Source organism: Equus asinus, chromosome 17, assembly GCF_041296235.1.
Source record: "Equus asinus isolate D_3611 breed Donkey chromosome 17, EquAss-T2T_v2, whole genome shotgun sequence".
NCBI lineage: Eukaryota > Metazoa > Chordata > Mammalia > Perissodactyla > Equidae > Equus > Equus asinus.
The window spans coordinates 13,522,576-13,535,848 of NC_091806.1; the positions used below are offsets into that span (position 1 = coordinate 13,522,576).

Sequence of the window (13,273 nt, forward strand, 5' to 3'; positions counted from 1 at the left end):
TTACCAAATTGAAACATAAACAGATAAAAGAGCAGAAAAAACTGCAGAACAGAGTATCCAGGAGCTCTGAGGCAATATCAAAAGCCCAATATTGGTATAATTGGAATCCCAAATTAGAAAAGAGAGAGAATGGAGAAAAAAGAAATATTTGAAGGGCAAATGGCTAAGAAAATAATGAAATATATTCAAACTACAGATACCAGGGAATATACTTTTCAAAAGTAAAGATATATTTGACATTCAAAAACTGAGGGAATTCATAGCAACAGGTGTTCATCACAAGAAATATTAACATTTTTCAGGCAGTATGAATATGATACCTGATAGAAACTTGGATGTATACAAAAAAAGGAAGAACTCCAGAATGGTTGAAAAAGAGTTAATATGAAGGACTCTTGTTTTCTTATTTTAATTACTCTTAAAGATAAGTGATTTTCTAAAGCAAATTAGCAGCATGTATTGTGGGTTTATAGAAAATGTAAAAGTAAGTTACATGAAAACAACACAAAAACTAGGAGGGAGGAATTGAAAGTATGGTTCCTTGATTATATGTAAATTTGTATAAAAATATTTAAAGGTAAACTATGATTAATTAAAGATGTATATTGTATATCAGAGAACAACCAAAAAATAATTTAAAAAGAAGTGTACATAATAAACAAAGAGTAAGGTAAAATGAAATCATAAAAAAGGCAGAACTCATCCAAAATTATGCAGAAAATGAGAAAAAAAAAGAACAAAAACCAAATGGAAAATAGAAAACAATTCATAAGATGTTTGAATTAAATAAAACCAACCAATGATTATACTAAATTTAACTGGTCTAAACACACCAATTTAAAAAAATAAAATTTTATAAAATAGCAAACCAAAATTTATCTTGCCTATAAGAAATGCTTACAATATGAAGACGTACATAAGTTAAGGATAAAATTATGAAAAAAATATAAAATAAAAATGGTAATCAATGTAAACTAGAGAAACTGTATTGATATCAGACAAAGTAAACTTTAGTACAAGTAATATTACTAGATATAAAAAGTTACATTGCACAATAATAGATGGATCAATTCACCAAGAAGACATAATAATCCTAAAAGTATATGCACATAACAACAAAGTCTTGAAAATACATGAAAAAAACTGATAGAACTTACAATCCTTTAATTGAAGTTTTCCCATCATCTTTTGGTTGGATCAAGCTCATCCTGTAGTAGATTCCTCAGAAATGGTGCCCATGGACAGTGTTTACTGAGCTATTGCATGGTCAAAACTATTTTTGTTTTATAGTCTTGTTTATTGAAGAACTGCTTTGCTGGGTATATGATTCTTCTTTATACTTTCTTAATTTTCTTGAAAATGCTGGTACACAGATGCCTTGCATTTTATGATCGTTGGGGAACTTGAATGCCATTGGAATTTTCTTGCTTTTGTATGTTATTTAATCACTTTGCCCACAGTTCCTGAGACTATCTTTCTTTATCTTTTTGTCTAATAGTTTTACTGGAATATGTCTTGGTGTTGATTGTTCTAGGTCAATTTTCCCTGGTATCCGGTGGATCTTTACAATGTGTAGATATAGGTAATTTAAAATTTTATGGAATATTTTTTAGCTAATAGTTTTAATTTGTTTCTATTCCATTGTTTTGATTTTATTTTCTCAGAGACATCAATTATATATATATATATATATATATATATATATATATATGTTGGGCATCCTTTGTCTAACTTCCATTTTTATTCTTTTGTCTCTGACCCTTTTTACTTCTTTTAAATCCATTTCATTTCCTTTGGTTCATTATCTGATTTACTTTCACACCCTTTATTATATTTTAACTTATGGTGAATATCAACTTGTGTTCATGAGAAGGTGAGGAGACTGGCTGAATAGAACAATGACGTGTGTTGTTTAGTGGTCAGTAACGTAACATTGGCTTGAAGGAATATAGGGAAGTACTTTAGAAGTTTCTAAAAGTCAGGTGGAGGAATTTAGGCCTGATTTCCAGGCAATAGGAAGATAGCGGTTTCTTAGTGATCCAAGTGGAAGGAGACTCACGAGGAATTTCTAACTTCTGTATGCAGAATAAAGTGTGGGGGGTGAAAACTGGAGACATCTGAAGACAGATGGAGCCCATAAAACTACAGTGATCTTCACATGAGCTTACATCTGCCTGAAGATGGAGCCTACAGGAAGAAAGAGGAAGGAACTGGTAAAATAAATGGGGTGTGAGGATTGTGTAAATGTAGGAAATGCAGAAGAAGCATGAGTTGGAGGTAATTCCAAGGTTTCAAGCCTGAGGGCTGGGGAGAATGGTGGTGCTGCCATAAGACCCAGGTGTGAAGAGGAGTTCTGCCAGTCACCCCTGCCAGGAGTTAATGATGGATTCTATAACTGTCTCACCACCTGGAGCGTTCATCCCTGTCCAAATCCCTGCCGTGCTGTAGAGAGGAAACCCAGATCCCCAGGTCTCACACTCTGCTCAGTATCCCTCATAGCTTCCTGGTCTCTCATGTTCCAGAGATGGTGGCATCAAATCATTCCCAATAACTTGGTGTTTCCTAGAGTGTTCCTGCTATTCACAGGGAAGGCATAATCAATGGATTTGGATAAGTTTTGTATCATCCACGGGCCTTGATATCATTTCTATCAGGCATGGGAGTGACTCACCCTTTTCTTCTCTGGCTGAGACATGGTGGCTCTCCTTCTCTTTCTAGATAGGCCTAAGTTTCAGCCTTGGCTTAATCACTCACAAGCTGTATTTATTTGGGCAAGTTACTTAACCTCTCTGAGTCACATTTCCTTATCTATCAATTAGCTACCTCAAAGTGGTACAGGAAGAATTAAATGTGGGATGACTGTAAAATGCTTACCACAGTCTGCCACACAGTAGATACTGAACAAACAGCAGCCGTATCTGCTGTTGTATTTGTTGGGATGACAATGAAAATGGTGAACATAAGGTAACCACACGCTTTAGTTTCCTTCAGGCTGCCACATTATTGTACAGTCTCTTTGGTTTTTTTTTTTCTTTAAGATTTTATTTTTTTCCTTTTTCTCCCCAAAGCCCCCTGGTACATAGTTGTATATTGTTCATTGTGGGTCCTTCTGGTTGTGGCATGTGGGACGCTGCCTCAGCATAGTTTGATGAGCAGTGCCATGTCCACGCCCCGGATTCAAACCAATGAAACACTGGGCCGCCTGCAGCGGAGCACAGGAACTTAACCACTCCGCCACGGGGCCAGCCCCTCTTTGGGTTGTTTTTAATGCCTCCCTTGTTTCCATTCATTTGTACTAGTAAGGGAGCCCCATCTTGCTTCCTCTTTCTTGTTTAGTTGTTCTTCCTGGGTTCCCTTTTATGCCATGCGGTCCCCCATTTCCTCTCCAGTTTTAGCCAACTGTCTTACTGAGGATTCTCTCAGCATGTTTTCAGCTGGTGTATGTCTTAAAATTCTCATGATGAGAAAAACTTTCGGAGTGAGGTATTTCATCTATTTTGGTATGAAGCACAAGTGGAAGAAGGAAAAATAAGAAGAATAAGAGATACTTCAAAGTAAGTGTAAAGGCAGAGAAAATCTTGAGAATTTTCCCTGCCTCATTTTATACATGTGAAGTTTAATTGCCTGAATTGCAAGCTTCCTGGGAGAGAAAGTCATCTTTCTTTCTTCCTTCATATATCCTGAACACGCTGCATATAATAGATTCTTAATAAAACATTTGGTCAAAGAGTTGAACTAAAATAAATCCTCACCTGCTGCTAGCAAAAATGTTTTCCAATGGTTGGGGAACTAGTTGGAGGAGAGAAATAAGCAGACTGGTGACTCCCCATATATTCTGTTCGAATTATTGTTTGATAGTGAGATATATTTCAACAACTTCCAGATATCCACTTTGGTTCCAGTTGTCAAAATGTTCTCAAAATATTTGTAAAAATTCATGACGCTGTGGAATTGGGTGAATCCATAAGGCCTGAAATAATTCAGAAACTTATCTAGTTCAAGAAAGGAAAATATTGAGAACACTCTTTAGAAAGGGAGAAATATGAATGAGATTGGCATTTTTGGGGAATAAATGTAGGAAACAAGAGATTCATGAGCAGAAGTTCACATGAGAATTTCTAACCCAAAGGCATCTTGAGAACACATTGAGAATGGGAGAATTGTTAGTAATTAATGTTGATGGTTATTAATGCTGAAAATGTTGATTATCTTTTTCTGCATTGTATACTTGAAACAACATACTTGTTGGCACAAAATGATCTGGATCTTGTTCTGGATTGACTTCTGATTGGGGGGCTTGGATAGTTCACATTCTTTCTGAACCTCAGTTTTCTCACGTGGGGTATGAGCATCACAGATTTTTTTGAGGTAGATTGAATAGTGCCATATAGAGTGGGCTATTGAGCAGTGAATGGATAAACATTTGCTATATTAAGAAACAAACAAATGAGTAGATAAACCAGTCAGATGTTGCGTGTGAAAGGGTTCCATCAACAGGCAAATGCTAAATAAACATGAAAGATTCGTGTTATGATTGGTCTGTTTTGTCACAGGGATCTTCTCTGAGATCCATCTTCTTCAAATGTGATCCATGTCCAGTATAAATAAACATGACTGAGTTAATTTTCACTGGCATTTTCCAGGATCCAGAGGTGCAGAGAGTGTGCTTCGAGGTGTTCATTCTTGTGTACTTGGCCACAGTGGTGGGCAATGGCCTCATCATTCTGATGGTCAGCATCAGTAACAGTCTGCATTCCCCCATGTACTTCTTCCTGAGCCACCTGTCCCTGGCTGAGATCAGTTAAACCTCTACTGTTTTCCTTAAATTAATCACAGACTTACTTGCTGAGATCCAGTCTCCCTGGATGGATGTCTGGCTCAGATATTCTTCTTCCACGTCTTTGGCATCACTAAGATCCCCTTGCTTGTGGGGATGGCCTATGACCATTATGTGGCCATCTGCACACCTCTTCATTATATGAACATTGTGACCTGCCAACTGTATTATCTGCTTGTGGCCCATTCTCTCCAAAATTCAGGTTCTCATTACCATCAACTTGTCTTCCTGTGGTCCCAATGTGATTGACCACTATTTCTGTGATCTCCAGCCATTATTCAAGCTTGCCTGCACTGACACCTTTGTGGAGGGGGTCATTGTGTTGACCAACAGTGGTTTAATTGCTGTCTGCTCCTTTCTTATCTTGGTGACCTCCCATGTTATCATACTGGTCAACCTGAGAACCCTTCTGCAGAGGGAAAGCACAAATCCCTCTCCACCTGTGTCTCTCACATAATGGTGTTCATCTTGTTCTTTGGACCTACCATCTTTCTCTACATGTGACCCTCCTCTACCTTCAATGAGGACAAATTATGGCTGTGTTCTGTACAGTCATCACCCCCATGTTGAATCCTATAATCTACACACTCAAAAATACTTAGATGAGAATTGTCATGAGGAGGTTGTGGGGAAAAAAGGAGAATTTAGGAATAAAGTGAAAATGGGAAAGTGATTAAAATATGTCCGATTATTCTCTATTTTTGAAATGGATTTTGATTTTAGTGGGATATTCATGCATGGCAGAAAAAAATATAAGGACTTAATGTTACTGCTCTGGTTCTCCTCAGTAACAAAGGCTCCCAGATAATTTGGTGTTATGTTTATGTAATGTTCCAAGGACAGAGGGCAGATTGGCTCCATGATATCCAACAATATCATTGTATTAGTTTGAGTTTGAAGACTCAAACTAAGCACAAATGCAAAGGAGAACATCTTGACAAATGTTTTGTGGGTTATTCATTTCTTCCTATGACCACCATCCATCCTTTCCTCCTTCCTTCTTTCATTCCTTTCTCATTCTCGTTCCTCCCATTATTTTTTTCTTTGGACTGGTTTTTCACTTTCTTTTTTGTTGAGATTGGCTCTGAGCTAATGTCCGTTGCCAATGTTCCTCTGATTTTTTTTTTTTCTCCCCAAAGCCCCAGTACGTAGTTGTATATCCTAGTTGTAGGTAATGCTAGTTCTTTTACTTGGGGTGCCACCAAACTATGGCTTGATGAGTTGTGTGTAGGTCCATACCGAGGATCCAAACTGGTGAACCCTGGCCCGCAGAAGTGGCATGCATGTACTTAACCATTCGGCCATGGGCCAGGCCCCTTTTTCCTCCATTTGTTCAACCTCCCTCATGGTAGCAACCTAGTTTTCATTAAGAAAGAAAACCACACATGGGATTTATTAGGGAACATTCGGGGAGGAGGGTACCAATCTGATCTCTTCCAATTTGGACGAGTGTTTCTTTGAAAAGTTTGTCGATGAATTTTTCTATTCTTCTGGTTGGTTCTTGGCATCTTGTACCATAGACTATTTTATCACAAGCACAGTAAAAATCTCTAGAGCAATTTCAGTTCTTGTGACATGTTGGCACAAAAGATAGTCCTTAAATCTCCATGAGTCTTCTCGCAATGTTCAACTTCCATGAACAACAGCAAATGTCAAAATGGCATAGATTCTAGCTATCAATAGGGGTAGATCAAGCAAGCATTTAAAAAAGGGAAATAACTTTCAACTAAATCAAATGTAAAAAATAAATAATGTAGAAAATGCTTATTGGGCTTCATTTTGAAGAATGAAGGAGAGGAAAATACTGTCCATGCATCTTTCTACTCCAGACTTCTGTCCTTTATTCTAAGTGACCTTATCAAGTCCATATCTTTTCATGCCTATTAGTGTTTCTTGTTGAAATGAGATGAGACAGTCTGTGTCTACAATGTTGTTTCACCTCTCAGAATCTCCACCTCAACTCACTGCCCATATCAATGTCAAAAGTTTAGAGAATATTGAAAAATTGGTGCTTATTGGCTTTGGAATTACAGAGAATTACTCTGTACTCTGACCTTCCACCTCTCCTTGAAGATCAGATGAAATAATGCAGGCAGCTTCCTTACAGAGGGATGGAGCATCACAGGTGTGCTATAAGTCTTTGGGTCTTTTCCCTTTCTAGTTAGGTGCTGGTTGAGCATGTAGGTGAATAGTGGCTTTTAAGGCACCAGGAAATCTTCCCACTTCCCCGGTGTCCCCACTAGTCATGGCCATGGGTGGCCATCACTGATCCATAGGAAAATTCCACTTCTTCCTGGAAAAGTTTTAATGTATCCTTTATGACCTAGGTTAAAGTCATCTTTCTTGTGAGGCCTTCTCTAACCTCTCTTCTCCTTAGGTTGAATTTTGTCTCCTATCCATGGTTATTTTTACATACTTTATTCATTGCTCTTATCACTTTGATTGTGTTATTTTGTATGTGCACCAGTCTCACTAGACTGTAAGCTCTCAAAGGCAATACTATCCACTAACCTTCTTCTTTGCAGATCTAAACATCATGCACATAGCTGGTGTTTATAAGTGATCATTGAATAAACAACCCTTCAGGCCCATGGGTAATCCTTTCTAGGTCGCTTCTTACTAATTCTTTCTGAGCACTTTTATGGGGAGGAGCACATCACTTCCTGTTAAAATATGCAGAGCTCAGCTTCTGAAATTCATCAGGTTGTTCCAATCACCTCTCAGCTACAACCCAAGATCCAAGCTAAATAACTTCTCTGAGCACGTGTTGCACAAATACAATAAGATTAACAATAGAATGAGCTTCATAGGATTATTCTGAATAATAAATAATATTATATACATGTAGAAGTTTTAGAAAAGAACATGGTATAGAGTTGTGCCATGAACTGAATAAATATAACTGTCATCATGATTATTATTACTGCTAGTCATTACTTTTATTTTGCATGATGACTGCATGTCTGTCCACTTGTATATCTTCTTTATGTCCTTTTGAGCTACTCAAAATAGGCCTTGATTATACTGCAAAAGACTTTCAAGCAAATGAAGGCAGTTCAATCCTTTTGTTTTGAGGCTTCTTTAAGCTAAACATTCTTTGCTGATTTGTTGCTTTTGAGTGCCTCACACAGTACCTGGCACATTGTAGGTGTTCAATAAGTATTTGTTAAATAGATGTTGACTGTAACACAGCCTCCTCATTATCTTTTATGCTGATTACACTTATACATTGTTAATGTGTATTTTAAGGCATTTGGTTGAACTAAACTCAGTGACGCTTCGCTCCCTTTCTCTGGATGCTCTGCTTGTATTGTAGCAGGCTAGGACTACAGGATGCAGGCTGGGATAGGACTCCCTCACTCATATGCACATTTGGTTTGCTCACTGAGAGCTACAGAAAGAACATCATCAATGAACTCTGAGTCAGGGGCAGGTAATATCTACTCCTACTAAACTGTCAACATTCTCAGGGATTACCTCACCTACTGAGGGTTGAGACTTTGTGGGTCTATTGAGAGCTAATTACTTGGGTTTCTGGTCTCACCGAATAAACACAATTGTCAAAGGAAAGCATTTTCCCCATTGTTTTAAGAGACAGAGAATATTCTAACATTATAAAAATGCCTACTCAATTCACAGAAGTAGTAACAGTCTAATAATACATCTTAGCATGAGGACCATGTATTTAGTTCTCAATTATTGATTGTCACAGCATTAAAAAATGCATTTTTTAGACGATAACTATAATATAATCTCATTAAAGAAAAACCAGTAACATTCTGCAAACTACTCTGCATAAACTGTTTGCATTTTTTCCCATTTATTGTATGTATTCCTTTAGGTATAGATTTGACTGCAAGTAACAGAAGAAAAAGCACTTATGAGATAGAACTACAAAAATACGGAGGTGGGAAGTCCAGCATGATTGTGGTTATCCAATAATATTACCAGAAATCCAGACTCTACTGTCTTCAGTCTGTATCTTCATCCTCAAAGTTCTGGCAGTGCTCCATGCCGGTGCTGTCTGATAGAACTTTATGCCATTCTGGAGATGTTCTATGCCTGTGTTATCCAATAGGGTAGTGGCTACTGAGCAGTTAAAATGTGGCTAGTGAGACCAAGGAACTGAATTTTAAATATTATTTTAATTTGATTAAGTTGAAATTTAAATACTACATGCAGCAATTGGATGCATATTATGCAATACCACTCTAGCATTTCATCTATAATTCAAGAGGCAGTGAAAAGGAAGGAAGGAGGATAAACTGGTTATTTTCCCTTTTAGGAGATTTTCCAAAAGTGCCACATGACAATTTTGCTTTCATCTTATTTGACTGAAATTAATGATCTTGTCACCCTTAATGCAAGAGAGACTGGAAACTATAATCTAATATCCTGTGTAGAATTGTGTTTAGCTAAAATCCAGTTTCTTTTATTCTAAAAAAGAAGGAGAGAATGGATAAAAGGATTGGCATACCTTCTCAGGCACTCTATTACAGAGCAATTACAAATTTTCATAAAAGTTATTTATAGGGGCTGGCCCTGTGGCCGAGTGGTTAAGTTCACGTGCTCTGCTGCAGGCGGCCCAGTGTTTCATCAGTTTGAATCCTGGGCGCAGACATGACACTGCTCATCAAACCACACTGAGGCAGCGTCCCACATGCCACAACTAGAAGGACCCACAACTAAGAATATACAACTATGTACCGGGGGGCTTTGGGGAGAAAAGGAAAAAAGTAAAATCTTTAAAAAACATAAATAACATCTTTAAAAGTTATTTATAATGGTTTGGTAATAGCACAGAGTCAAATTGTAGCATAATTTACTTAACCATTCACCTATCTCAGGACTTTTAGATCTATTTAATAATTCATTCAACAAGACTTAATGAGCATGTAGTAAGTGCCAGGCATTGTTCTAAGTGCTAGGGACACACTACATAGTGGTACATGGGACAGAGAATGTCCCTGCCTATATGGGGCTTCCATTCTAGATAAACATTCTGTTTTCTGAAGCTGCTGTGGGCTAGATCAGCATTGCCAAAAGAAGTTTCTCTGTTGATGGAAATGTCCTATAGCTATGCTAATACATGGTAGTCATTAACCATGTGGCTAATTAGTATTTGAAATATTCCTAGCATGACTGAATAATTAAATTTTTAATTTTAACTAGCAAATTTAAATAGCTACCCACAGCTGATGGCTACCACATTGGATAGCAGAGGTCTACAACACTTTAGTGTTTACTTCTGCTGCAAACTTGCAGCTATTTCTCTGGATCAGGGGCAAGATTGCTCCTGTGCACCAGTATCCTGATAGATCTATGACTGACTACTTTGAAATCTCATCTCTCACTAACCAGTTCTTCTAACACTATTGCAATTATAGTTATTTTTAAATAATTATTTTTTAACTTCTACTAGACTGTGATTTATTTACCACAATTATAATATGAGAGAATATGACTTTAATTATATTTAAATTTATCAATGAGTTTTACATACTCATATGTTTTTACTATGTTAATTAGTGAAATGTGAATTTCATTTCAGCTTGTAGAATGCCCTTTAGCATTTCTTGTAAGGCATCTCTAGTAGTTATGAACTCCTTCCATGTTTGTTCATTTGGGAAAGTATCTCTCCTTTATTCTGAAGGACAGCTTTGCTGGGTATACTGTACTTGATTAAAGGTTTTTTACCTTCAATATTTTGGAACATACCATCCAATAGTTCCTGGTCAGGTGTGGCCTCAGGCTGTTTCCAAAATTGGAGGGAGCCACTGGCTATGCTTTATGTTTAGGTGGGGCTTCAGGCTATTCCCTGAAGTTAGGTGGGGCTGGAGACAGTAGTTCATGGTTATGTGAGGTTGCTGTCTGGTTGGGTGGAACTGCAGGCTATAATCTGTGATTGGAGAGGGTCATTGGCCCATTCCTTACCTGGTCAAGGCTGAAGTATAAGTTTAGCAATTGGGTAGGCCTCTATGGTAGGCTCTGATGGTGGGTAGGGTTGTAGGGTGGGCTCCAAGGTTAGGTATTACTATATAGGCTTGGATCTGAGGCTTCTCAGCATTAATGTTCACACTGGTTATGTAAGGACAGAGGTTGTACTCAACAGCTGGACAGGGCTGCTGGCTTGGCTCCCTGCCTGGACAGGCTATAGAGTGTGCTAGATGGCTGCCAGGTGTTTATAGCCATGCTTCCCAGAGATGCAGGCCTGGAGTCTATGCTCAGTAGTTGGGCAGGACTGCAAATTTGCTCCTCTGCCCTAGTGTGCCAAAGGAAGTACTCCAAGACTGCTTGGTGTCTGTGGCCTTGCTTCCCAGAGGGGTGACTGGAAATTATGCTGTGCAGTTGTGTAGGACTGGAATTTGCTCACCTGCCCAGTCATGGTCATAAAATGGGCTCCACAGTTGGACTGGCCCATTGGCTGGAGATCTAAATTAGGCAGAAATGACAACTGAGCTCCCTGGCCAGACAGGGTCCCTGGGTTGGCTCTGCAGGTAGGCAGAGCCATTGGTTTGTGTCTCTGCTTTGGAGCCACTGCAAGGAAGAACCTGGTCCTCCAAGATATGAATACTGGTTGCTGTAAGCCCTAACCCTCTTCTCCGTCTCTATCTGATCCCCAGTTGTTGAGTTCTGCAAGTTCATATAGTGATCCCCATCATGTGAGACCAGAATGGGCCTCCTGGGAAGTATCCCTTGATGCTGGGGAAACTGGATGTCTTCCTTGGATTCTCTTTTTCTTACTGGAGAGTCTGTAGGCTCAAGTAGCCCCTCTCAATGCAGTGCTGGGTTGATTTGAGTGAGGAGAGATACAGTGAAAGTTAAACTGCTCATCTCACCCTTCCAAAATAGACCTTTTGGGCTCTGCTGTCCAGAGAGGGGTGCTTCAACCTCACTTTTCTTTTCTCAGATTTACACAATGATGTCTTGTCTATGGATTGTTCCTAGTGGGTCTTCTTGTGAGGGGGATTGAAGTCATGAATATGCGATGTCACCACACTGGTGTAATTTATTGGGCATTTTGAAAGGTGACTTCACTTAAAATGTTCAAAACAGAATTCTTATTACTCCCTGTTATTGTGGTTCCCCCACAGTTCTTCCCACCTCAGTAAATGGCAGCTCTGGTCTGATTGCATAAGTCTATTCTATATATATAATTTACAGTTACATATAATTGACATAACATTATATTAGTTTTGTTTCAGGTGTGAAATGTAATGATTTTATATTTTTACATATTGCAAAATGATCACAGTAAGTCCTGTTAACATCCATTACCATACATAGTTACAAATCTTTTTTTCTTGTGATGAAAACTTTGGATCCACTCTCCTAGCTACTTTCGAATATGCAACAGAGTATTATTAATGTACTCTGTATTGTATTAACGCAATGTATTAATAGTCACTATGCTGTACATTACATTCCTATGACACATTTTACAACTGTAAGTCTGTACCTTTTGACCCTCTTCACCCACACCCAACTCCCAACCTAAGGCAACTACCAATCCATTCTCCACATCTGTGGACTTCGTTTTGTTTTATTTTAGATTCCACATATAAGTGAGATGACATAGCATTTACCTTTTTCTGTTTAACATTTCACTTTGATTGCTCAAGTCTGAAACCTTGGAGGTATCTTTTATCCCTCTCATTTTTTTCTCTCTTCTCAATCAAAACATAAAAATATTGTTAATTCTACCTTCAAAATATTTCCAGAATATGACCACTTCCTAAAACCTTCACTGCTACCATCATGTCCCAAGTCACAGTCATCTCTTGACTGGATCATATGATCTCCAAACTGGTTTCCTTGTGTTTCCCTCTTCCCCTTCTTTTTTCTCAAGACATCAGAAAGAGACTTGACAAGACATGGCCTCCCCTTACTCTCCTGTATAAAGTAATAACCACCATAATTCACTATCTTCTTTAATCTATTTTATTTTACTTTATGGGACTTGTTACTGTCTGATGTGCACATCAAGTTTTATTTGTTCATTGTTTTTCTCCATCCCCATTATGTCCTGATGGCTATATGAAACCGTAACCTCCATGAGTCTAGGGAGTTTGTTTTTCTTCTGTCAAATCTCCAAAACATAGAACAGTGCTTGGAACATAAAGGACCCAATACTGTTTGCTGAAATAATGTGTGAATGAACAGAGGGATGAATGATGTCTCTTTTTGAGGAAATTCTCACTAGATTACGTTATTATTACCACTATCATTATTGATGGAGAGGCTGAAGTACAGGGAGACTAAGTGAAGTACACATGAATCCAGGAGTGTTAGATGGAAAGTTAAATGGACATACTCTAGCACAACTGTGATTTATATAGAAGTGGGAACAGCGGAGGGTGAGAAGTAGAGAGGTGAAATGCTATAGCTTAAGTTAGATGGCTAATCAATTACTGAACCACAGCTAGTGTCCAGTGG

At 38.2% G+C, this 13,273-nt stretch overlaps 1 pseudogene; it reads left to right on the forward strand.

Annotated features, from left to right (window-relative positions):
• Positions 1-4,610: 4,610 nt before the first annotated feature.
• On the forward strand, positions 4,611-5,496 carry LOC106823616 (olfactory receptor 4B1-like; annotated as a pseudogene).
• Positions 5,497-13,273: the final 7,777 nt, after the last annotated feature.